This window comes from Lates calcarifer, unplaced genomic scaffold (genome assembly GCF_001640805.2).
Source record: "Lates calcarifer isolate ASB-BC8 unplaced genomic scaffold, TLL_Latcal_v3 _unitig_2176_quiver_2644, whole genome shotgun sequence".
Taxonomy (NCBI): domain Eukaryota; kingdom Metazoa; phylum Chordata; class Actinopteri; family Centropomidae; genus Lates; species Lates calcarifer.
The window spans coordinates 1-20691 of NW_026116034.1; the positions used below are offsets into that span (position 1 = coordinate 1).

Below are 20691 nucleotides of genomic sequence, written 5' to 3' on the forward strand. Positions count from 1 at the left end.
GTCACGTCGCTTTCGGCAATCGGGTATTAGGCGCTGGAAAGTCACCTCTGTAAAGTCTGCACTGCTGCCGAATGAATGAGCGCAGTCTGGGTTTTGGGCACAATGACCCAATACGTCGTCCACAAGGACGTGTGGCTCACCGATGTACGTTTTGAGCAATTTCGGACGAAAATGGACTTGGAACAGAGCCAAATGTTTGATCAGGCCATACGGAAAATTCTTGTTGGGTGGAGTAGTTATTTCTTAGTTTTGCTGTTGACTGTTAGAGAAAATCCCCATTATTGTTGATTGCTATGTGAAATAACAGATCTGCCAGTGTTATTTTGGCACGTATAAAGGGTCTGTCTTCAGCAGCCGCTGTGGCTTACGGCCACACCACCCTGAGCGCGCCCGATCTCGTCTGATCTCGGAAGCTAAGCAGGGTCGGGCCTGGTTAGTACTTGGATGGGAGACCGCCTGGGAATACCAGGTGCCGTAAGCTTTTTGTCCCATCTTTTCCTGCCTATCTTACAGCAGCAGAATGCCGCTTCCTCTGTAGTTGAGACAGGGCACGCCAAAACTACTTTTATTTTGCAGCCTGTATTTCACGCTCTGTTTTGCACTTCTGTTTTATGTCACGTCGCTTTCGGCAATCGGGTATTAGGCGCTGGAAAGTCACCTCTGTAAAGTCTGCACTGCTGCCGAATGAATGAGCGCAGTCTGGGTTTTGGGCACAATGACCCAATACGTCGTCCACAAGGACGTGTGGCTCACCGATGTACGTTTTGAGCAATTTCGGACGAAAATGGACTTGGAACAGAGCCAAATGTTTGATCAGGCCATACGGAAAATTCTTGTTGGGTGGAGTAGTTATTTCTTAGTTTTGCTGTTGACTGTTAGAGAAAATCCCCATTATTGTTGATTGCTATGTGAAATAACAGATCTGCCAGTGTTATTTTGGCACGTATAAAGGGTCTGTCTTCAGCAGCCGCTGTGGCTTACGGCCACACCACCCTGAGCGCGCCCGATCTCGTCTGATCTCGGAAGCTAAGCAGGGTCGGGCCTGGTTAGTACTTGGATGGGAGACCGCCTGGGAATACCAGGTGCCGTAAGCTTTTTGTCCCCATCTTTTCCTGCCTATCTTACAGCAGCAGAATGCCGCTTCCTCTGTAGTTGAGACAGGGCACGCCAAAACTACTTTTATTTTGCAGCCTGTATTTCACGCTCTGTTTTGCACTTCTGTTTTATGTCACGTCGCTTTCGGCAATCGGGTATTAGGCGCTGGAAAGTCACCTCTGTAAAGTCTGCACTGCTGCCGAATGAATGAGCGCAGTCTGGGTTTTGGGCACAATGACCCAATACGTCGTCCACAAGGACGTGTGGCTCACCGATGTACGTTTTGAGCAATTTCGGACGAAAATGGACTTGGAACAGAGCCAAATGTTTGATCAGGCCATACGGAAAATTCTTGTTGGGTGGAGTAGTTATTTCTTAGTTTTGCTGTTGACTGTTAGAGAAAATCCCCATTATTGTTGATTGCTATGTGAAATAACAGATCTGCCAGTGTTATTTTGGCACGTATAAAGGGTCTGTCTTCAGCAGCCGCTGTGGCTTACGGCCACACCACCCTGAGCGCGCCCGATCTCGTCTGATCTCGGAAGCTAAGCAGGGTCGGGCCTGGTTAGTACTTGGATGGGAGACCGCCTGGGAATACCAGGTGCCGTAAGCTTTTTGTCCCCATCTTTTCCTGCCTATCTTACAGCAGCAGAATGCCGCTTCCTCTGTAGTTGAGACAGGGCACGCCAAAACTACTTTTATTTTGCAGCCTGTATTTCACGCTCTGTTTTGCACTTCTGTTTTATGTCACGTCGCTTTCGGCAATCGGGTATTAGGCGCTGGAAAGTCACCTCTGTAAAGTCTGCACTGCTGCCGAATGAATGAGCGCAGTCTGGGTTTTGGGCACAATGACCCAATACGTCGTCCACAAGGACGTGTGGCTCACCGATGTACGTTTTGAGCAATTTCGGACGAAAATGGACTTGGAACAGAGCCAAATGTTTGATCAGGCCATACGGAAAATTCTTGTTGGGTGGAGTAGTTATTTCTTAGTTTTGCTGTTGACTGTTAGAGAAAATCCCCATTATTGTTGATTGCTATGTGAAATAACAGATCTGCCAGTGTTATTTTGGCACGTATAAAGGGTCTGTCTTCAGCAGCCGCTGTGGCTTACGGCCACACCACCCTGAGCGCGCCCGATCTCGTCTGATCTCGGAAGCTAAGCAGGGTCGGGCCTGGTTAGTACTTGGATGGGAGACCGCCTGGGAATACCAGGTGCCGTAAGCTTTTTGTCCCATCTTTTCCTGCCTATCTTACAGCAGCAGAATGCCGCTTCCTCTGTAGTTGAGACAGGGCACGCCAAAACTACTTTTATTTTGCAGCCTGTATTTCACGCTCTGTTTTGCACTTCTGTTTTATGTCACGTCGCTTTCGGCAATCGGGTATTAGGCGCTGGAAAGTCACCTCTGTAAAGTCTGCACTGCTGCCGAATGAATGAGCGCAGTCTGGGTTTTGGGCACAATGACCCAATACGTCGTCCACAAGGACGTGTGGCTCACCGATGTACGTTTTGAGCAATTTCGGACGAAAATGGACTTGGAACAGAGCCAAATGTTTGATCAGGCCATACGGAAAATTCTTGTTGGGTGGAGTAGTTATTTCTTAGTTTTGCTGTTGACTGTTAGAGAAAATCCCCATTATTGTTGATTGCTATGTGAAATAACAGATCTGCCAGTGTTATTTTGGCACGTATAAAGGGTCTGTCTTCAGCAGCCGCTGTGGCTTACGGCCACACCACCCTGAGCGCGCCCGATCTCGTCTGATCTCGGAAGCTAAGCAGGGTCGGGCCTGGTTAGTACTTGGATGGGAGACCGCCTGGGAATACCAGGTGCCGTAAGCTTTTTGTCCCCATCTTTTCCTGCCTATCTTACAGCAGCAGAATGCCGCTTCCTCTGTAGTTGAGACAGGGCACGCCAAAACTACTTTTATTTTGCAGCCTGTATTTCACGCTCTGTTTTGCACTTCTGTTTTATGTCACGTCGCTTTCGGCAATCGGGTATTAGGCGCTGGAAAGTCACCTCTGTAAAGTCTGCACTGCTGCCGAATGAATGAGCGCAGTCTGGGTTTTGGGCACAATGACCCAATACGTCGTCCACAAGGACGTGTGGCTCACCGATGTACGTTTTGAGCAATTTCGGACGAAAATGGACTTGGAACAGAGCCAAATGTTTGATCAGGCCATACGGAAAATTCTTGTTGGGTGGAGTAGTTATTTCTTAGTTTTGCTGTTGACTGTTAGAGAAAATCCCCATTATTGTTGATTGCTATGTGAAATAACAGATCTGCCAGTGTTATTTTGGCACGTATAAAGGGTCTGTCTTCAGCAGCCGCTGTGGCTTACGGCCACACCACCCTGAGCGCGCCCGATCTCGTCTGATCTCGGAAGCTAAGCAGGGTCGGGCCTGGTTAGTACTTGGATGGGAGACCGCCTGGGAATACCAGGTGCCGTAAGCTTTTTGTCCCCATCTTTTCCTGCCTATCTTACAGCAGCAGAATGCCGCTTCCTCTGTAGTTGAGACAGGGCACGCCAAAACTACTTTTATTTTGCAGCCTGTATTTCACGCTCTGTTTTGCACTTCTGTTTTATGTCACGTCGCTTTCGGCAATCGGGTATTAGGCGCTGGAAAGTCACCTCTGTAAAGTCTGCACTGCTGCCGAATGAATGAGCGCAGTCTGGGTTTTGGGCACAATGACCCAATACGTCGTCCACAAGGACGTGTGGCTCACCGATGTACGTTTTGAGCAATTTCGGACGAAAATGGACTTGGAACAGAGCCAAATGTTTGATCAGGCCATACGGAAAATTCTTGTTGGGTGGAGTAGTTATTTCTTAGTTTTGCTGTTGACTGTTAGAGAAAATCCCCATTATTGTTGATTGCTATGTGAAATAACAGATCTGCCAGTGTTATTTTGGCACGTATAAAGGGTCTGTCTTCAGCAGCCGCTGTGGCTTACGGCCACACCACCCTGAGCGCGCCCGATCTCGTCTGATCTCGGAAGCTAAGCAGGGTCGGGCCTGGTTAGTACTTGGATGGGAGACCGCCTGGGAATACCAGGTGCCGTAAGCTTTTTGTCCCCATCTTTTCCTGCCTATCTTACAGCAGCAGAATGCCGCTTCCTCTGTAGTTGAGACAGGGCACGCCAAAACTACTTTTATTTTGCAGCCTGTATTTCACGCTCTGTTTTGCACTTCTGTTTTATGTCACGTCGCTTTCGGCAATCGGGTATTAGGCGCTGGAAAGTCACCTCTGTAAAGTCTGCACTGCTGCCGAATGAATGAGCGCAGTCTGGGTTTTGGGCACAATGACCCAATACGTCGTCCACAAGGACGTGTGGCTCACCGATGTACGTTTTGAGCAATTTCGGACGAAAATGGACTTGGAACAGAGCCAAATGTTTGATCAGGCCATACGGAAAATTCTTGTTGGGTGGAGTAGTTATTTCTTAGTTTTGCTGTTGACTGTTAGAGAAAATCCCCATTATTGTTGATTGCTATGTGAAATAACAGATCTGCCAGTGTTATTTTGGCACGTATAAAGGGTCTGTCTTCAGCAGCCGCTGTGGCTTACGGCCACACCACCCTGAGCGCGCCCGATCTCGTCTGATCTCGGAAGCTAAGCAGGGTCGGGCCTGGTTAGTACTTGGATGGGAGACCGCCTGGGAATACCAGGTGCCGTAAGCTTTTTGTCCCCATCTTTTCCTGCCTATCTTACAGCAGCAGAATGCCGCTTCCTCTGTAGTTGAGACAGGGCACGCCCAAAACTACTTTTATTTTGCAGCCTGTATTTCACGCTCTGTTTTGCACTTCTGTTTTATGTCACGTCGCTTTCGGCAATCGGGTATTAGGCGCTGGAAAGTCACCTCTGTAAAGTCTGCACTGCTGCCGAATGAATGAGCGCAGTCTGGGTTTTGGGCACAATGACCCAATACGTCGTCCACAAGGACGTGTGGCTCACCGATGTACGTTTTGAGCAATTTCGGACGAAAATGGACTTGGAACAGAGCCAAATGTTTGATCAGGCCATACGGAAAATTCTTGTTGGGTGGAGTAGTTATTTCTTAGTTTTGCTGTTGACTGTTAGAGAAAATCCCCATTATTGTTGATTGCTATGTGAAATAACAGATCTGCCAGTGTTATTTTGGCACGTATAAAGGGTCTGTCTTCAGCAGCCGCTGTGGCTTACGGCCACACCACCCTGAGCGCGCCCGATCTCGTCTGATCTCGGAAGCTAAGCAGGGTCGGGCCTGGTTAGTACTTGGATGGGAGACCGCCTGGGAATACCAGGTGCCGTAAGCTTTTTGTCCCCATCTTTTCCTGCCTATCTTACAGCAGCAGAATGCCGCTTCCTCTGTAGTTGAGACAGGGCACGCCAAAACTACTTTTATTTTGCAGCCTGTATTTCACGCTCTGTTTTGCACTTCTGTTTTATGTCACGTCGCTTTCGGCAATCGGGTATTAGGCGCTGGAAAGTCACCTCTGTAAAGTCTGCACTGCTGCCGAATGAATGAGCGCAGTCTGGGTTTTGGGCACAATGACCCAATACGTCGTCCACAAGGACGTGTGGCTCACCGATGTACGTTTTGAGCAATTTCGGACGAAAATGGACTTGGAACAGAGCCAAATGTTTGATCAGGCCATACGGAAAATTCTTGTTGGGTGGAGTAGTTATTTCTTAGTTTTGCTGTTGACTGTTAGAGAAAATCCCCATTATTGTTGATTGCTATGTGAAATAACAGATCTGCCAGTGTTATTTTGGCACGTATAAAGGGTCTGTCTTCAGCAGCCGCTGTGGCTTACGGCCACACCACCCTGAGCGCGCCCGATCTCGTCTGATCTCGGAAGCTAAGCAGGGTCGGGCCTGGTTAGTACTTGGATGGGAGACCGCCTGGGAATACCAGGTGCCGTAAGCTTTTTGTCCCCATCTTTTCCTGCCTATCTTACAGCAGCAGAATGCCGCTTCCTCTGTAGTTGAGACAGGGCACGCCAAAACTACTTTTATTTTGCAGCCTGTATTTCACGCTCTGTTTTGCACTTCTGTTTTATGTCACGTCGCTTTCGGCAATCGGGTATTAGGCGCTGGAAAGTCACCTCTGTAAAGTCTGCACTGCTGCCGAATGAATGAGCGCAGTCTGGGTTTTGGGCACAATGACCCAATACGTCGTCCACAAGGACGTGTGGCTCACCGATGTACGTTTTGAGCAATTTCGGACGAAAATGGACTTGGAACAGAGCCAAATGTTTGATCAGGCCATACGGAAAATTCTTGTTGGGTGGAGTAGTTATTTCTTAGTTTTGCTGTTGACTGTTAGAGAAAATCCCCATTATTGTTGATTGCTATGTGAAATAACAGATCTGCCAGTGTTATTTTGGCACGTATAAAGGGTCTGTCTTCAGCAGCCGCTGTGGCTTACGGCCACACCACCCTGAGCGCGCCCGATCTCGTCTGATCTCGGAAGCTAAGCAGGGTCGGGCCTGGTTAGTACTTGGATGGGAGACCGCCTGGGAATACCAGGTGCCGTAAGCTTTTTGTCCCCATCTTTTCCTGCCTATCTTACAGCAGCAGAATGCCGCTTCCTCTGTAGTTGAGACAGGGCACGCCAAAACTACTTTTATTTTGCAGCCTGTATTTCACGCTCTGTTTTGCACTTCTGTTTTATGTCACGTCGCTTTCGGCAATCGGGTATTAGGCGCTGGAAAGTCACCTCTGTAAAGTCTGCACTGCTGCCGAATGAATGAGCGCAGTCTGGGTTTTGGGCACAATGACCCAATACGTCGTCCACAAGGACGTGTGGCTCACCGATGTACGTTTTGAGCAATTTCGGACGAAAATGGACTTGGAACAGAGCCAAATGTTTGATCAGGCCATACGGAAAATTCTTGTTGGGTGGAGTAGTTATTTCTTAGTTTTGCTGTTGACTGTTAGAGAAAATCCCCATTATTGTTGATTGCTATGTGAAATAACAGATCTGCCAGTGTTATTTTGGCACGTATAAAGGGTCTGTCTTCAGCAGCCGCTGTGGCTTACGGCCACACCACCCTGAGCGCGCCCGATCTCGTCTGATCTCGGAAGCTAAGCAGGGTCGGGCCTGGTTAGTACTTGGATGGGAGACCGCCTGGGAATACCAGGTGCCGTAAGCTTTTTGTCCCCATCTTTTCCTGCCTATCTTACAGCAGCAGAATGCCGCTTCCTCTGTAGTTGAGACAGGGCACGCCAAAACTACTTTTATTTTGCAGCCTGTATTTCACGCTCTGTTTTGCACTTCTGTTTTATGTCACGTCGCTTTCGGCAATCGGGTATTAGGCGCTGGAAAGTCACCTCTGTAAAGTCTGCACTGCTGCCGAATGAATGAGCGCAGTCTGGGTTTTGGGCACAATGACCCAATACGTCGTCCACAAGGACGTGTGGCTCACCGATGTACGTTTTGAGCAATTTCGGACGAAAATGGACTTGGAACAGAGCCAAATGTTTGATCAGGCCATACGGAAAATTCTTGTTGGGTGGAGTAGTTATTTCTTAGTTTTGCTGTTGACTGTTAGAGAAAATCCCCATTATTGTTGATTGCTATGTGAAATAACAGATCTGCCAGTGTTATTTTGGCACGTATAAAGGGTCTGTCTTCAGCAGCCGCTGTGGCTTACGGCCACACCACCCTGAGCGCGCCCGATCTCGTCTGATCTCGGAAGCTAAGCAGGGTCGGGCCTGGTTAGTACTTGGATGGGAGACCGCCTGGGAATACCAGGTGCCGTAAGCTTTTTGTCCCCATCTTTTCCTGCCTATCTTACAGCAGCAGAATGCCGCTTCCTCTGTAGTTGAGACAGGGCACGCCCAAACTACTTTTATTTTGCAGCCTGTATTTCACGCTCTGTTTTGCACTTCTGTTTTATGTCACGTCGCTTTCGGCAATCGGGTATTAGGCGCTGGAAAGTCACCTCTGTAAAGTCTGCACTGCTGCCGAATGAATGAGCGCAGTCTGGGTTTTGGGCACAATGACCCAATACGTCGTCCACAAGGACGTGTGGCTCACCGATGTACGTTTTGAGCAATTTCGGACGAAAATGGACTTGGAACAGAGCCAAATGTTTGATCAGGCCATACGGAAAATTCTTGTTGGGTGGAGTAGTTATTTCTTAGTTTTGCTGTTGACTGTTAGAGAAAATCCCCATTATTGTTGATTGCTATGTGAAATAACAGATCTGCCAGTGTTATTTTGGCACGTATAAAGGGTCTGTCTTCAGCAGCCGCTGTGGCTTACGGCCACACCACCCTGAGCGCGCCCGATCTCGTCTGATCTCGGAAGCTAAGCAGGGTCGGGCCTGGTTAGTACTTGGATGGGAGACCGCCTGGGAATACCAGGTGCCGTAAGCTTTTTGTCCCATCTTTTCCTGCCTATCTTACAGCAGCAGAATGCCGCTTCCTCTGTAGTTGAGACAGGGCACGCCAAAACTACTTTTATTTTGCAGCCTGTATTTCACGCTCTGTTTTGCACTTCTGTTTTATGTCACGTCGCTTTCGGCAATCGGGTATTAGGCGCTGGAAAGTCACCTCTGTAAAGTCTGCACTGCTGCCGAATGAATGAGCGCAGTCTGGGTTTTGGGCACAATGACCCAATACGTCGTCCACAAGGACGTGTGGCTCACCGATGTACGTTTTGAGCAATTTCGGACGAAAATGGACTTGGAACAGAGCCAAATGTTTGATCAGGCCATACGGAAAATTCTTGTTGGGTGGAGTAGTTATTTCTTAGTTTTGCTGTTGACTGTTAGAGAAAATCCCCATTATTGTTGATTGCTATGTGAAATAACAGATCTGCCAGTGTTATTTTGGCACGTATAAAGGGTCTGTCTTCAGCAGCCGCTGTGGCTTACGGCCACACCACCCTGAGCGCGCCCGATCTCGTCTGATCTCGGAAGCTAAGCAGGGTCGGGCCTGGTTAGTACTTGGATGGGAGACCGCCTGGGAATACCAGGTGCCGTAAGCTTTTTGTCCCCATCTTTTCCTGCCTATCTTACAGCAGCAGAATGCCGCTTCCTCTGTAGTTGAGACAGGGCACGCCAAAACTACTTTTATTTTGCAGCCTGTATTTCACGCTCTGTTTTGCACTTCTGTTTTATGTCACGTCGCTTTCGGCAATCGGGTATTAGGCGCTGGAAAGTCACCTCTGTAAAGTCTGCACTGCTGCCGAATGAATGAGCGCAGTCTGGGTTTTGGGCACAATGACCCAATACGTCGTCCACAAGGACGTGTGGCTCACCGATGTACGTTTTGAGCAATTTCGGACGAAAATGGACTTGGAACAGAGCCAAATGTTTGATCAGGCCATACGGAAAATTCTTGTTGGGTGGAGTAGTTATTTCTTAGTTTTGCTGTTGACTGTTAGAGAAAATCCCCATTATTGTTGATTGCTATGTGAAATAACAGATCTGCCAGTGTTATTTTGGCACGTATAAAGGGTCTGTCTTCAGCAGCCGCTGTGGCTTACGGCCACACCACCCTGAGCGCGCCCGATCTCGTCTGATCTCGGAAGCTAAGCAGGGTCGGGCCTGGTTAGTACTTGGATGGGAGACCGCCTGGGAATACCAGGTGCCGTAAGCTTTTTGTCCCCATCTTTTCCTGCCTATCTTACAGCAGCAGAATGCCGCTTCCTCTGTAGTTGAGACAGGGCACGCCAAAACTACTTTTATTTTGCAGCCTGTATTTCACGCTCTGTTTTGCACTTCTGTTTTATGTCACGTCGCTTTCGGCAATCGGGTATTAGGCGCTGGAAAGTCACCTCTGTAAAGTCTGCACTGCTGCCGAATGAATGAGCGCAGTCTGGGTTTTGGGCACAATGACCCAATACGTCGTCCACAAGGACGTGTGGCTCACCGATGTACGTTTTGAGCAATTTCGGACGAAAATGGACTTGGAACAGAGCCAAATGTTTGATCAGGCCATACGGAAAATTCTTGTTGGGTGGAGTAGTTATTTCTTAGTTTTGCTGTTGACTGTTAGAGAAAATCCCCATTATTGTTGATTGCTATGTGAAATAACAGATCTGCCAGTGTTATTTTGGCACGTATAAAGGGTCTGTCTTCAGCAGCCGCTGTGGCTTACGGCCACACCACCCTGAGCGCGCCCGATCTCGTCTGATCTCGGAAGCTAAGCAGGGTCGGGCCTGGTTAGTACTTGGATGGGAGACCGCCTGGGAATACCAGGTGCCGTAAGCTTTTTGTCCCCATCTTTTCCTGCCTATCTTACAGCAGCAGAATGCCGCTTCCTCTGTAGTTGAGACAGGGCACGCCAAAACTACTTTTATTTTGCAGCCTGTATTTCACGCTCTGTTTTGCACTTCTGTTTTATGTCACGTCGCTTTCGGCAATCGGGTATTAGGCGCTGGAAAGTCACCTCTGTAAAGTCTGCACTGCTGCCGAATGAATGAGCGCAGTCTGGGTTTTGGGCACAATGACCCAATACGTCGTCCACAAGGACGTGTGGCTCACCGATGTACGTTTTGAGCAATTTCGGACGAAAATGGACTTGGAACAGAGCCAAATGTTTGATCAGGCCATACGGAAAATTCTTGTTGGGTGGAGTAGTTATTTCTTAGTTTTGCTGTTGACTGTTAGAGAAAATCCCCATTATTGTTGATTGCTATGTGAAATAACAGATCTGCCAGTGTTATTTTGGCACGTATAAAGGGTCTGTCTTCAGCAGCCGCTGTGGCTTACGGCCACACCACCCTGAGCGCGCCCGATCTCGTCTGATCTCGGAAGCTAAGCAGGGTCGGGCCTGGTTAGTACTTGGATGGGAGACCGCCTGGGAATACCAGGTGCCGTAAGCTTTTTGTCCCCATCTTTTCCTGCCTATCTTACAGCAGCAGAATGCCGCTTCCTCTGTAGTTGAGACAGGGCACGCCAAAACTACTTTTATTTTGCAGCCTGTATTTCACGCTCTGTTTTGCACTTCTGTTTTATGTCACGTCGCTTTCGGCAATCGGGTATTAGGCGCTGGAAAGTCACCTCTGTAAAGTCTGCACTGCTGCCGAATGAATGAGCGCAGTCTGGGTTTTGGGCACAATGACCCAATACGTCGTCCACAAGGACGTGTGGCTCACCGATGTACGTTTTGAGCAATTTCGGACGAAAATGGACTTGGAACAGAGCCAAATGTTTGATCAGGCCATACGGAAAATTCTTGTTGGGTGGAGTAGTTATTTCTTAGTTTTGCTGTTGACTGTTAGAGAAAATCCCCATTATTGTTGATTGCTATGTGAAATAACAGATCTGCCAGTGTTATTTTGGCACGTATAAAGGGTCTGTCTTCAGCAGCCGCTGTGGCTTACGGCCACACCACCCTGAGCGCGCCCGATCTCGTCTGATCTCGGAAGCTAAGCAGGGTCGGGCCTGGTTAGTACTTGGATGGGAGACCGCCTGGGAATACCAGGTGCCGTAAGCTTTTTGTCCCCATCTTTTCCTGCCTATCTTACAGCAGCAGAATGCCGCTTCCTCTGTAGTTGAGACAGGGCACGCCAAAACTACTTTTATTTTGCAGCCTGTATTTCACGCTCTGTTTTGCACTTCTGTTTTATGTCACGTCGCTTTCGGCAATCGGGTATTAGGCGCTGGAAAGTCACCTCTGTAAAGTCTGCACTGCTGCCGAATGAATGAGCGCAGTCTGGGTTTTGGGCACAATGACCCAATACGTCGTCCACAAGGACGTGTGGCTCACCGATGTACGTTTTGAGCAATTTCGGACGAAAATGGACTTGGAACAGAGCCAAATGTTTGATCAGGCCATACGGAAAATTCTTGTTGGGTGGAGTAGTTATTTCTTAGTTTTGCTGTTGACTGTTAGAGAAAATCCCCATTATTGTTGATTGCTATGTGAAATAACAGATCTGCCAGTGTTATTTTGGCACGTATAAAGGGTCTGTCTTCAGCAGCCGCTGTGGCTTACGGCCACACCACCCTGAGCGCGCCCGATCTCGTCTGATCTCGGAAGCTAAGCAGGGTCGGGCCTGGTTAGTACTTGGATGGGAGACCGCCTGGGAATACCAGGTGCCGTAAGCTTTTTGTCCCCATCTTTTCCTGCCTATCTTACAGCAGCAGAATGCCGCTTCCTCTGTAGTTGAGACAGGGCACGCCAAAACTACTTTTATTTTGCAGCCTGTATTTCACGCTCTGTTTTGCACTTCTGTTTTATGTCACGTCGCTTTCGGCAATCGGGTATTAGGCGCTGGAAAGTCACCTCTGTAAAGTCTGCACTGCTGCCGAATGAATGAGCGCAGTCTGGGTTTTGGGCACAATGACCCAATACGTCGTCCACAAGGACGTGTGGCTCACCGATGTACGTTTTGAGCAATTTCGGACGAAAATGGACTTGGAACAGAGCCAAATGTTTGATCAGGCCATACGGAAAATTCTTGTTGGGTGGAGTAGTTATTTCTTAGTTTTGCTGTTGACTGTTAGAGAAAATCCCCATTATTGTTGATTGCTATGTGAAATAACAGATCTGCCAGTGTTATTTTGGCACGTATAAAGGGTCTGTCTTCAGCAGCCGCTGTGGCTTACGGCCACACCACCCTGAGCGCGCCCGATCTCGTCTGATCTCGGAAGCTAAGCAGGGTCGGGCCTGGTTAGTACTTGGATGGGAGACCGCCTGGGAATACCAGGTGCCGTAAGCTTTTTGTCCCCATCTTTTCCTGCCTATCTTACAGCAGCAGAATGCCGCTTCCTCTGTAGTTGAGACAGGGCACGCCAAAACTACTTTTATTTTGCAGCCTGTATTTCACGCTCTGTTTTGCACTTCTGTTTTATGTCACGTCGCTTTCGGCAATCGGGTATTAGGCGCTGGAAAGTCACCTCTGTAAAGTCTGCACTGCTGCCGAATGAATGAGCGCAGTCTGGGTTTTGGGCACAATGACCCAATACGTCGTCCACAAGGACGTGTGGCTCACCGATGTACGTTTTGAGCAATTTCGGACGAAAATGGACTTGGAACAGAGCCAAATGTTTGATCAGGCCATACGGAAAATTCTTGTTGGGTGGAGTAGTTATTTCTTAGTTTTGCTGTTGACTGTTAGAGAAAATCCCCATTATTGTTGATTGCTATGTGAAATAACAGATCTGCCAGTGTTATTTTGGCACGTATAAAGGGTCTGTCTTCAGCAGCCGCTGTGGCTTACGGCCACACCACCCTGAGCGCGCCCGATCTCGTCTGATCTCGGAAGCTAAGCAGGGTCGGGCCTGGTTAGTACTTGGATGGGAGACCGCCTGGGAATACCAGGTGCCGTAAGCTTTTTGTCCCCATCTTTTCCTGCCTATCTTACAGCAGCAGAATGCCGCTTCCTCTGTAGTTGAGACAGGGCACGCCAAACTACTTTTATTTTGCAGCCTGTATTTCACGCTCTGTTTTGCACTTCTGTTTTATGTCACGTCGCTTTCGGCAATCGGGTATTAGGCGCTGGAAAGTCACCTCTGTAAAGTCTGCACTGCTGCCGAATGAATGAGCGCAGTCTGGGTTTTGGGCACAATGACCCAATACGTCGTCCACAAGGACGTGTGGCTCACCGATGTACGTTTTGAGCAATTTCGGACGAAAATGGACTTGGAACAGAGCCAAATGTTTGATCAGGCCATACGGAAAATTCTTGTTGGGTGGAGTAGTTATTTCTTAGTTTTGCTGTTGACTGTTAGAGAAAATCCCCATTATTGTTGATTGCTATGTGAAATAACAGATCTGCCAGTGTTATTTTGGCACGTATAAAGGGTCTGTCTTCAGCAGCCGCTGTGGCTTACGGCCACACCACCCTGAGCGCGCCCGATCTCGTCTGATCTCGGAAGCTAAGCAGGGTCGGGCCTGGTTAGTACTTGGATGGGAGACCGCCTGGGAATACCAGGTGCCGTAAGCTTTTTGTCCCCATCTTTTCCTGCCTATCTTACAGCAGCAGAATGCCGCTTCCTCTGTAGTTGAGACAGGGCACGCCAAAACTACTTTTATTTTGCAGCCTGTATTTCACGCTCTGTTTTGCACTTCTGTTTTATGTCACGTCGCTTTCGGCAATCGGGTATTAGGCGCTGGAAAGTCACCTCTGTAAAGTCTGCACTGCTGCCGAATGAATGAGCGCAGTCTGGGTTTTGGGCACAATGACCCAATACGTCGTCCACAAGGACGTGTGGCTCACCGATGTACGTTTTGAGCAATTTCGGACGAAAATGGACTTGGAACAGAGCCAAATGTTTGATCAGGCCATACGGAAAATTCTTGTTGGGTGGAGTAGTTATTTCTTAGTTTTGCTGTTGACTGTTAGAGAAAATCCCCATTATTGTTGATTGCTATGTGAAATAACAGATCTGCCAGTGTTATTTTGGCACGTATAAAGGGTCTGTCTTCAGCAGCCGCTGTGGCTTACGGCCATACCACCCTGAACACGCCTACAGGTGAAGCAGTGCAGTGTGGGAGCTTGTGAAAATAGTTTGTGAGGTTTTTTGGTTTTTTTGGTTTAATAGAACTATATCTGGCTTTTTGCTTTTTTTTCTTTTTTACTGAGAGTGTCATCCCCAGACAGCGGCTGCTGTTTGGGGAATTTCCCCTTTAAGTTTCGTTTTTACGGCATGACGATGGAGAAGAGACCGGAGAGAGAGACGAGACATGTGGACGGCGGAGACAAAGGAGGAAGAATCTATGAGAGACAGCTGACTTTATTAGCAGAGATCGATGGGGAGGACAATATAACAATGATGGAGCTGCTGAGAAAAGTAAAAGAAGAGTGTGGTGAAGTAATCGGCTGTAGATTCAAGTCACTGAAGTCTTATGAATTAACAATGAAGGACGCACGAGGAAAAGAAAAGCTGATGGATGGACTTAAGATTAAAGACAGCCGGATAATGGGAAAGGAGCTAGGAAACGACGAGTTGGTCGTTTCTTTTATTAATTTGCCGACGTATATTGAAGACGAGGAGATTTTGGAGAAACTGAAAGAGTGGGGAGTGAAGGCGATCTCCCCGATTAAGCGGCGGATGTGGCCGGGAACATCAATTGCCGATGGGACAAGATTTATGAAAGTGAAATTCACTGAGACTGTTAAATCACTGCCGTACTCAACAAAGTTTGAGACAGTTGGGGGTTCTGAGCATTTTAGGGTCATTCATGATCGGCAAATAAAAGTGTGCCGACTCTGCATCCGACCGGGGCATGTAGTGAGAGACTGCCCGACGTTTAAATGTTTCAAATGTGGGAACCAAGGACACTATGCCCGAGAATGTGTGGTGACGGAGAGATGCCAGGATTGCAGAGAGAAAGTGACTCTGTGTATATGTGGGGCATCGGCTGCTTTCAGAGGAGAGATTCCCTACTCTGACATCTCGTCTAGCAGAGGGGACCTGGTGGAGGAGGTGGAAGATCCGACGGGGGAGAGGGAGGAGGAGTTGGCGGAGGCGGCGGATGAGCTGACGGAAGAGAGGGAGGAGGTGGAGATCGGTGGCGGGCGAATCTGGTCGCTGGAAGCGGAGGAGTTGGACAGCAGTCTCGAAGATGCTGGCTCGAGGATAACTGCGGTCAGCGAGGACGCAGGAGAGGAGAGAGATCGATTAGGTGAGAAAACTGGAGGAGGAGGGGCGTGTGTTGTAGACGAGAGAGACGGCCATGTGCGCTCTTCTCAGCTGAGCGCAGGCAGTACGGAGACGGACGTGAATCTGAGAAGTAGCGGAGAAGAGATGGATATCAGTGAGGACATGATAAGGCAATTGAAAAGGAAGAAGAAAGGGAAAGAGAAGATGAACGTGAAAAAATGAAAGGTATGAATGAAGCTCTGCAGTTATTTCTTTTTTTGTTGTTTCTTTGCATTATGAGCGCTCCAATTAAAATCTCTTCATTTAACTGTAACGGACTTAGAGACATTCGGAAAGCAGAGCAGGTTTTTGCTGGGCTAGACTCAGACATTTTATGTTTACAAGAAACTCATTGGAGCGATGAGCTTATGGACAGAATGAAGGTGATGTGGAGGGGGGATCTCTTTGTGAATCATGGGGGGCAGAGGGAATGTGGAGTGGCAATTTTGACCAAAGAAGGAATTGTGGACAATGTTAAACAAATATTTAAGGATACTAAGGGCAGATTATTAGTTATTGAATTTGAACTGCAAAGTCTTCTGTTTCGTTTGGTAAATGTCTATGCACCTAATATTGAAACAGAGAGAAAAACGTTTTTTGGGAAAATGAAGGGTTTAGTTAAAGGGAACTGTATTTTAGTTGGTGATTTTAATGTATGGTGTACGAGGCTTGATGCATGTAATGTTGCAATATTCAAGAACGATGCATCGAGAACAGTACTTAATAACATCCTGCTGACTGATGATTTGGTTGACGTATGGAGAGAGGATAATCCATATAAAAGAAAATTTTCCAGAAGGCAAATGGTGTTGGGCAGCTTGAAACAAAGTAGGATTGATTTATGTTTAGTTAAAAGAAATGTTGTAAGTTTGGTAGGAAGGATAAGTTATAAGTTTATAGGTTTAAGTGATCATGCCGCCGTGTCCTTTCTCTTGGGTGAAAAAGGGGTGGGAAGGGAGGAGGATTGTGGTGTTTAAATGCTTCTCTGTTGGAGGAGCCAAAATATAAAAAATGTATTACCGATTGTATAAAGTTTGAAAAAGGAAGTCCGCTGTACGAGGGGAACATCTGTGACTGGTGGGAAATGGTTAAAACTAAATTAAAGAAAATAAGTATCAGATATGCTAAGAGGAGGAGTTTTAGGAAGAAACAAAAGGAGAAAGAGATGACTGATAACTTAGAGAGAGAGGAAGAGAGATTAGAGAGAGATCCAAATTTAGATAGGTCTAAACTGTTGCAACTGCAAAGCGAATTGGAAAAGTTGGAAAAAGAAAAATGCATGGGAGCAATTATAAGGAGCAAGGCTAAGTATGTGGTGGAGGGGGAGAAATCTACAAAGTTTTTTCTAAACCTGGAGAAAAAGAAACAAAGGGGAAATTTTATTGCTGAATTGGAAAATGAAAAAGGTGAGAAAATAAGTGACCTGGTGGGTATTCTTGAGGAGGTTCAAAAGTTTTATATGAAGTTATTTGATAAAGAAAGTATTAATGAAGAATGTGTAGATAGATTGTTGAGTGCTGTGGATGTTCAACTGTCTGATGATGATAAACAGATCTGTGACGCTGACATTACAGTAGAAGAAATAAAAGTGGCGATTGATCAAGCAAAAAAATACAAAAGCCCAGGATCAGACGGGTTAACAAATGAATTCTATAAAACCTTTGCGGATATTTTGGTGCCAATATTGGCGAAACTATATGGGTATATGGAGGAAAGGAAGGTGGTGCCAGAGTCCATAACGAAAGGCATAATCACAATTTTATATAAGAACAAGGGAAATGCACACAAACTGGAGAACTACAGACCACTAAGTTTATTAAATGGTGATTATAAAATATTGGCTAAAGTCTTTGCCAACAGAATTAAGAGGGTGGTAGGAAGTATTATCTCAAATACACAAGGATACAGCATACCGGAGAGAGACATAACAGATACTATTTGTTCTGTTAGGGATGTGGTGGGGCATATGAATAAAGAAGATGAGGGGGGAGTTCTTTTAAGTGTGGATTTAAACAAAGCCTTTGACAGAGTGGAACATGACTACTTATGGCAAACAATGTATAAATTTGGGTTCGGTGAAAGACTGGTGTCATGGTTAAAACTGCTCTATGATAATGCAAAAAGTTGCGTCAAAGTGAATGGGGTGCTTACAGAAGTATTTGCTTTGAGGAGATCTATAAGACAGGGGTGCCCTCTGTCTGCTATACTGTATAGTATTTCCGCGGAGCCGTTTGCGGCCTTTGTTAAGAAAGATACAAGAATAAGCAGTGTCGATATTCCTTTTGGTAAAAAAAGTTTAATATATCAGTATGCGGATGATACAAGTATTACTGTAAAAGATTTGGAGAGTGTGAATTATGTGTTGGAAGATTTAAGACTGTATGAGAAGGCATCGGGAGCTAAGATTAATGTAGAAAAGTCGGAAATAATGTTCTTTGGTAAAGTAAATAAAGAGAAGGTTGGGGTGCCGTTTAAAGTTAGGGAGGATTTTATAAAGATTTTAGGAATAAATATAGGAACTAAGGAAAAGGAAGCCAGGGATGAGACCTGGACAGGTGTTTTGAATAAGATCAAAAATACATTAAATTACTGGAAGCTAAGACAGCTAAAATTGAAGGGCAAGGTGATAGTGGTAAATACTTTGCTATTGTCAAAAATAAATTATGTTTTAGGTGTTTTAGATTTGCCGGATTGGGTTTTTAAAGATTTGAATAACATGATAAGCAACTTTATATGGGGAGGGAAAAATGTAAGAATTGCTATGAAAACACTGATTGGTAAGGTGAAGAGCGGTGGGCTAAATCTGCTAGATATAAAAGCAAAAAAAAGTGCAATAAGAATCAAAATGGTACAGAAATTCTTGTATGGGGAAATAGAGTATGGTTGGAAAGTGTTTTTTAAGCAGTTTTTATTTGATAGTGGAGGATGCGGGCAGGCGGGGATCTTTATGTGTTTAACAAAGGGATGTGTGGATAAATTGCCATTGTTTTATAAGGAGGTGTTTGGAGATTGGGCGGGGTTCTTACAGAAAAAGTGGTGTATGATTGTAAGGATATGAATCAAGTTATTCAGCAGCCTATATTTCTCAATCCCAAAGTAATCGACAAGGGGACCATGTTGCAAAATGAAAAGTTTGTTCTGGCTGGGATAAGACAGTTTAAAGACATTGCATATGAGTATGTACCGGGCTTATTACCAGCGAGAGCCATATATGATTGTGTAATGGAGTGGGATGAGGATGTTAAAAGGGCTGCTGTGGACAATATGTATGATAAAATCAAAAGAAGCATGCCTGTTAACTGGATGAAAATCATTGACAAGCAAACAGTTAGGCTAGAAAGGTGCAACATGCCTGAGTTCTTTGTCAATTGTGGCGGGATGAGGAAGAATTTTAATGGTATAAAGCTGAAGGTGATTTATGAGGCAATGTTGGAGAAGGAATTTAAAACACCTGCGGCGGAGGAAATGTGGAGGATATATATGTCGGACATGGATGTTAAAAAAATATGGGTAAATTTAAATGTGAGATATAATAGTCCAGAATGTGAAGATCTGGATTTTAAAATCAGACACAATAGAATATATACTAATGTGGTCCTGCATCAAGTGAATAAGGAGGTAAAAGAGGGAGTGTGATGTTTGTGGTTTGGAACCTGAAAATTTGTTGCACTTGTTTGTAAAATGTATAGAGGTGAGAGAATTTCACAAAAAATTAGAGGTATGGGTGAGAAAGAATTGGAAGATGGGGATTTTGGATGGGAGGGATTGGGAGGTGCATCTTTTGTTTGGGCTGGAAAAAAAGAAGAGTGGTTTTTAAAACAAATCTAGTTAACATAATGTTAAGTTTAAGCGAGATATGCAATTTGGTGTCGAAGGAATTATGCACATTTTGAAAAAAAGAAACTGGATGTATGGAAGCTGTTTGTAGTACACATGTTAGGAGATATGTGCTTATGATGGCTAATTATTTGGATGAGGATATATTTAAAGAGTGGTTTATAGATGAAAGTATGGGGAAGGATGATACTGGAAAGTTGGTGATCTCTTTTAGGATTCTTTGGTTGTATATGTTGCTTTTTATTGTTTTTTTATGTTCTGACTTTGTGCTTTTTGTCTTTGTTATTATTTTGTGGATTTAGTTGTTGTATATACACCTGCGTATATGTCTTGTGTACTTATTTTTTGGGGTTTTGGGAAGTGTATGTTGATTTGAGCAAAGTGTGTGTATATGTGTATATGTGATAAACTTTTGATAATAAAAAAAAAAAAAAAAAAAAAAAAAAAAACGCGCCGATCTCGTCTGATCTCGGAAGCTAAGCAGGGTCGGGCCTGGTTAGTACTTGATGGGAGACCGCCTGGGAATACCAGGTGCCGTAAGCTTTTTGTCCCCATCTTTTCCTGCCTATCTTACAGCAGCAGAATGCCGCTTCCTCTGTAGTTGAGACAGGGCACGCCAAACTACTTTATTTTGCAGCCTGTATTTCACGCTCTGTTTTGCACTTCTGTTTTATGTCACGTCGCTTTCGGCAATCGGGTATTAGGCGCTGGAAGTCACTCTGTAAAGTCTGCACTGCTGCCGAATGAATGAGCGCAGTCTGGGTTTTGGGCACAATGACCCAATACGTCGTCCACAAGGACGTGTGGCTCACCGATGTACGTTTTGAGCAATTTCGGACGAAAATGGACTTGGAACAGAGCCAAATGTTTGATCAGGCCATACGGAAAATTCTTGTTGGGTGGAGTAGTTATTTCTTAGTTTTTGCTGTTGACTGTTAGAGAAAATCCCATTATTGTTGATTGCTATGTGAAATAACAGATCTGCCAGTGTTATTTTGGCACGTATAAAGGGTCTGTCTTCAGCAGCCGCTGTGGCTTACGGCCACACACCCTGAGCGCGCCCGATCTCGTCTGATCTCGGAAGCTAAGCAGGGTCGGGCCTGGTTAGTACTTGGATGGGAGACCGCCTGGGAATACCAGGTGCCGTAAGCTTTTTGTCCCATCTTTCC

General features: G+C 46.1%; 24 non-coding genes across 24 annotated transcripts; all 24 read left to right on the forward strand.

Moving 5' to 3' along the window:
* Positions 1-362: 362 nt before the first annotated feature.
* On the forward strand, positions 363-481 carry LOC127139785 (5S ribosomal RNA). The gene has a single exon (XR_007810146.1). It is a non-coding gene; the product is annotated as a 5S ribosomal RNA (ribosomal RNA).
* Positions 482-975: 494 nt separating this feature from the next.
* LOC127139796 (5S ribosomal RNA) lies at positions 976-1094 on the forward strand. The gene has a single exon (XR_007810157.1). It is a non-coding gene; the product is annotated as a 5S ribosomal RNA (ribosomal RNA).
* A 495-nt stretch (positions 1095-1589) lies between these two features.
* LOC127139806 (5S ribosomal RNA) lies at positions 1590-1708 on the forward strand. The gene has a single exon (XR_007810167.1). It is a non-coding gene; the product is annotated as a 5S ribosomal RNA (ribosomal RNA).
* Positions 1709-2203: 495 nt separating this feature from the next.
* Positions 2204-2322, forward strand: LOC127139807 (5S ribosomal RNA). The gene has a single exon (XR_007810168.1). It is a non-coding gene; the product is annotated as a 5S ribosomal RNA (ribosomal RNA).
* A 494-nt stretch (positions 2323-2816) lies between these two features.
* LOC127139808 (5S ribosomal RNA) lies at positions 2817-2935 on the forward strand. Its single transcript, XR_007810169.1, has one exon. It is a non-coding gene; the product is annotated as a 5S ribosomal RNA (ribosomal RNA).
* A 495-nt stretch (positions 2936-3430) lies between these two features.
* LOC127139786 (5S ribosomal RNA) lies at positions 3431-3549 on the forward strand. Its single transcript, XR_007810147.1, has one exon. It is a non-coding gene; the product is annotated as a 5S ribosomal RNA (ribosomal RNA).
* Positions 3550-4044: 495 nt separating this feature from the next.
* LOC127139787 (5S ribosomal RNA) lies at positions 4045-4163 on the forward strand. The gene has a single exon (XR_007810148.1). It is a non-coding gene; the product is annotated as a 5S ribosomal RNA (ribosomal RNA).
* A 495-nt stretch (positions 4164-4658) lies between these two features.
* LOC127139788 (5S ribosomal RNA) lies at positions 4659-4777 on the forward strand. Its single transcript, XR_007810149.1, has one exon. It is a non-coding gene; the product is annotated as a 5S ribosomal RNA (ribosomal RNA).
* Positions 4778-5273: 496 nt separating this feature from the next.
* On the forward strand, positions 5274-5392 carry LOC127139789 (5S ribosomal RNA). Its single transcript, XR_007810150.1, has one exon. It is a non-coding gene; the product is annotated as a 5S ribosomal RNA (ribosomal RNA).
* Positions 5393-5887: 495 nt separating this feature from the next.
* Positions 5888-6006, forward strand: LOC127139790 (5S ribosomal RNA). The gene has a single exon (XR_007810151.1). It is a non-coding gene; the product is annotated as a 5S ribosomal RNA (ribosomal RNA).
* A 495-nt stretch (positions 6007-6501) lies between these two features.
* LOC127139791 (5S ribosomal RNA) lies at positions 6502-6620 on the forward strand. The gene has a single exon (XR_007810152.1). It is a non-coding gene; the product is annotated as a 5S ribosomal RNA (ribosomal RNA).
* A 495-nt stretch (positions 6621-7115) lies between these two features.
* On the forward strand, positions 7116-7234 carry LOC127139792 (5S ribosomal RNA). The gene has a single exon (XR_007810153.1). It is a non-coding gene; the product is annotated as a 5S ribosomal RNA (ribosomal RNA).
* A 495-nt stretch (positions 7235-7729) lies between these two features.
* On the forward strand, positions 7730-7848 carry LOC127139793 (5S ribosomal RNA). Its single transcript, XR_007810154.1, has one exon. It is a non-coding gene; the product is annotated as a 5S ribosomal RNA (ribosomal RNA).
* A 495-nt stretch (positions 7849-8343) lies between these two features.
* LOC127139794 (5S ribosomal RNA) lies at positions 8344-8462 on the forward strand. The gene has a single exon (XR_007810155.1). It is a non-coding gene; the product is annotated as a 5S ribosomal RNA (ribosomal RNA).
* A 494-nt stretch (positions 8463-8956) lies between these two features.
* Positions 8957-9075, forward strand: LOC127139795 (5S ribosomal RNA). Its single transcript, XR_007810156.1, has one exon. It is a non-coding gene; the product is annotated as a 5S ribosomal RNA (ribosomal RNA).
* Positions 9076-9570: 495 nt separating this feature from the next.
* Positions 9571-9689, forward strand: LOC127139797 (5S ribosomal RNA). Its single transcript, XR_007810158.1, has one exon. It is a non-coding gene; the product is annotated as a 5S ribosomal RNA (ribosomal RNA).
* Positions 9690-10184: 495 nt separating this feature from the next.
* On the forward strand, positions 10185-10303 carry LOC127139798 (5S ribosomal RNA). Its single transcript, XR_007810159.1, has one exon. It is a non-coding gene; the product is annotated as a 5S ribosomal RNA (ribosomal RNA).
* A 495-nt stretch (positions 10304-10798) lies between these two features.
* On the forward strand, positions 10799-10917 carry LOC127139799 (5S ribosomal RNA). The gene has a single exon (XR_007810160.1). It is a non-coding gene; the product is annotated as a 5S ribosomal RNA (ribosomal RNA).
* A 495-nt stretch (positions 10918-11412) lies between these two features.
* LOC127139800 (5S ribosomal RNA) lies at positions 11413-11531 on the forward strand. The gene has a single exon (XR_007810161.1). It is a non-coding gene; the product is annotated as a 5S ribosomal RNA (ribosomal RNA).
* A 495-nt stretch (positions 11532-12026) lies between these two features.
* On the forward strand, positions 12027-12145 carry LOC127139801 (5S ribosomal RNA). The gene has a single exon (XR_007810162.1). It is a non-coding gene; the product is annotated as a 5S ribosomal RNA (ribosomal RNA).
* A 495-nt stretch (positions 12146-12640) lies between these two features.
* On the forward strand, positions 12641-12759 carry LOC127139802 (5S ribosomal RNA). The gene has a single exon (XR_007810163.1). It is a non-coding gene; the product is annotated as a 5S ribosomal RNA (ribosomal RNA).
* A 495-nt stretch (positions 12760-13254) lies between these two features.
* LOC127139803 (5S ribosomal RNA) lies at positions 13255-13373 on the forward strand. The gene has a single exon (XR_007810164.1). It is a non-coding gene; the product is annotated as a 5S ribosomal RNA (ribosomal RNA).
* Positions 13374-13867: 494 nt separating this feature from the next.
* Positions 13868-13986, forward strand: LOC127139804 (5S ribosomal RNA). Its single transcript, XR_007810165.1, has one exon. It is a non-coding gene; the product is annotated as a 5S ribosomal RNA (ribosomal RNA).
* A 6570-nt stretch (positions 13987-20556) lies between these two features.
* Positions 20557-20674, forward strand: LOC127139805 (5S ribosomal RNA). The gene has a single exon (XR_007810166.1). It is a non-coding gene; the product is annotated as a 5S ribosomal RNA (ribosomal RNA).
* The last annotated feature ends 17 nt before the right edge of the window (positions 20675-20691 follow it).